Genomic DNA, 3,498 nt, shown 5'->3' with positions numbered 1-3,498 from the left:
ATACTTTTAATGAAGGGAGAATTATAGTCCTTTCCTACCCATTCGGCTAACGACCCTCCACCAGTCAAGGAAGTGGTGGGTGAGAGTGGACACCCATTAAACTGCCATTTTATAGGCAGTAGCCTTATACCCCCCCTTAGAGACTGGCTTCGTGTATGAGGCCTACTAACGGTAAGATTGACTTTACTCTTATACTTATACATATATATATATATATATATATATATATATATATATATATATATATATAATCATTAACTTTTAATATTATAATAGTATAAGGGTTGAATTTTAAACTATTAAAATTCTTAGGCTTGATCTGGAATTAAAGTATATATGGGGAGGTAACTTTGCAAATTCCAAAAATTGAGGACAAGTTTTGAAACTTTTTAAAACTCTTCAATTTCATAACATATGAGTTTAATATATGTTTTAAAACTTTTGATGAAGAGACTCTTGGAAATCCATAACTTGAGGACAAGTTATAGAGGTCATAAAACAATTTATGGAGAAAAGACTTTTCAAGTTTATAACCTATGTTTTTACTAAAATTCATTAATGAGACGTTTCATGTAACTTGAGGACAAGTTATAAAAACACATTTTATGAATAAATTTTAGATCAATTTGGATAAAAAAAACAACTATCTCAAACATATCTAGCAATATTCATAATCTTAACTAAACTCATATGAACAAGACAATTTAAATCAAACAATTTTCATGTAATTAGCCTAACCATTAAACTAATACAAAACATGAAACTTTTGATAATTATCTTTTGAATTGGATTAGAATGATCATTACCACATCAAAAACATGTATATAGGTTCAAAAACAGCTTATGGTAATGTTCCTAGTCCAATTCCAGCCAAAAAGCACGAAGATATGCATTCTGGCTGACAAACTCATCGAGTTCTTCATGGAATTCGTCGAGTTCATGCTCTAATACATGAACTAGTCGAGTTTTCCTCCAAAACTCATCGAGTTTCAGGTCCTGACAGATTCTTGGCTTTGAAAAATCAGTTTGCATCAAGTATAATTGAAAACAAACCTTGCTCTGATACCACTGTTGGGTTTTGGTATAATACAACATCCTATGGTGCACATACAACCCTAAATACCTTGGGTCTATGTTTTCATTAATTATACATGCAAATGGTTTCCAAGGTATTGAACTTATATCTAGCATGCAATTGTCATACAAACTACATAAAATGCTAAATAATGTAGCATACCTTTTTGTGTGGATGGAGGTCTTGATGTATTTGGCCTTAAGAACTTAGCCCCAATAGTGTGGAAGCCTCAAATGAAGTCGCAACACATCAAGGACAAAGGTAGGACTTGAGAGAGAATCTCCATGCACTCTAAAACCTTCATGAACTCCAAGAACATGCACACCCTCTAAAACTGGTGATTTTTAGGTCATAACATATGTATTTATATGTGTTGAATTCTAAGAGTCATGGGTATAACCCAAACCCATATCCATGGATTTTATGATCCATGGTTCATGTGGCCCAACTATTTATGTATCCATACATAAACTTGGTCCAACATGGATCATAAGCCCAACACATATAAATATAACTAATAAGCATAATTAGTCCCCATAGTTTTAATCAATCTCTATTGATCCCTAAATTAATTCCAAATTAATTCTTGATCAATACTAATTAAAACATATGATTTCATATTAATATATTAGAACTTATAATGTATTAGTAAATCATATATAACCTCTTCTCTCAAAAGTCCATCCTAACAAATTGTCCTGATGATATGCAACCCAAATGGACCATGCTACTCTCGGGTCGAATACATACCAATAATAGTTATGGGCTTAAACACCTAATCCAACAATACCTTACCTAGAGTGGTAATTATGTGTGACCGGAAGGTCGTATGTGCTTATATGTGATATGTGATATGTGATATATGTGATATGCTATGTTATGAGTTGCCTGGTTCGGACCGGAAGGTCGACAGGGCTTCGACCGGAAGGTCATTGTCACACCCCAAAACCGGAACGGCAGAGACGTTCTGGGGTGGATGACGTCATGTCAAGTATCACAACGCATGCATTATAGTAATCAAAGTACAACAAAACATTGCATTAATAGTAATAGTTTTACATGGTTACATTACAAAACACCAAAGTAATATAAGTAATACAGAACAAATATATGTAAGTACAGCGAGGCACTAAGCCGTCTTCATCAACTGCTCCGGGGATGTACCTGTCTAATGCTAACCTGAGAATACAGGTTATTTGAAAAGCGAGTATCATCATTTTTACAATGCTGGTGAGTTCATAAGTATTTAGTGTCATTTTGTCAAATAACTTTATGAAGTAGTAGTTAAGTGTTTACTGTGTATAGAGTTCTTTCCAGAAAATCCTATATTTTCTTTAAATAAAGCAGCCTTCTACCAAGACTGGTCAGTGTTATGTGGTAAAAAGTAGTTTTCCCTAAATTGCTATCATTATCAAAATACTGAATTTGATTATTAAAGAAAGCAACGACATCAGGGAATAACATACGCCTCAGCAGTGAGGACTGGTGACTAAGGCAAGGAATCATAGACTCCAGGAGAGTATCGAACGAACGACACGCCTGGTTTAGTCTAATTAAGTGGAGACACAGACCCCAGGAGGTACCAAATGAAAGATACAACTGGTAAGGTCCAAAACAGTGAATACAAACCGCAGACAGTATCAAATGAAAGATACGTCTAGCAAGGTCAAAAACAATGAACACAGCGAATACAGTGAATACAGTGGATACAGACCCCAGACAACATCAAATGAGAGATACGTCTTGTAAGGTCAAAACAGAGGAGACAGACCCCAGATAGTATCAAACAAAATATACGTCTTGTAAGGTCAAACAGTGTGACTCTGAAAATGAATTACCAGCATACAGTGTAAATTGCTGGCGAAATACCATTACCTTAAAGCCAATGAATTATAAGGTAACCCGGGATACTCGTAACCATACTGACTAGAGTACCAGACGCCCTACAAGCGTCTAAAATGTGACATTTGTCACCCGTTGGCTTGGTAGGCCCGGACTGTAGCTAGCAGTCTGGGTGCGGGGTTGTCAATCCCGTATAGATCTATACACATAATGTCCGCTCTCCCTATAGGAGATTCTGGTTACCAACTAGACGACGGAGAAGGCCGTGTCCTGAAGATGCATCCCAAATAGTGGATAGAGACTTCCAAATAGTGGGTTTCTAATGTAAGTGTAGACTAGAGGTAGAGACTCTTAACTGAACTGATTGAAGTAAACCCATATGTCTATGCTTGTGTACATAATATATAACTAATGAATCAAACGACCTTCGGATGGACATCCGATCCCACCAGACCACATCTCAACGAAGAAAAGGAAATAGGGCGGACAAGCCTTCCTAAGTCCTTCAATCATTATTTATATGCATCTATACAAGCACAGACATACATCTAACTATGCTTGAGTGTGTATTAAGTGAAATC

Source organism: Lactuca sativa, chromosome 4, assembly GCF_002870075.4.
Source record: "Lactuca sativa cultivar Salinas chromosome 4, Lsat_Salinas_v11, whole genome shotgun sequence".
Classification (NCBI taxonomy): domain Eukaryota; kingdom Viridiplantae; phylum Streptophyta; class Magnoliopsida; order Asterales; family Asteraceae; genus Lactuca; species Lactuca sativa.
Note: the sequence above shows the minus strand (reverse complement) of the source record.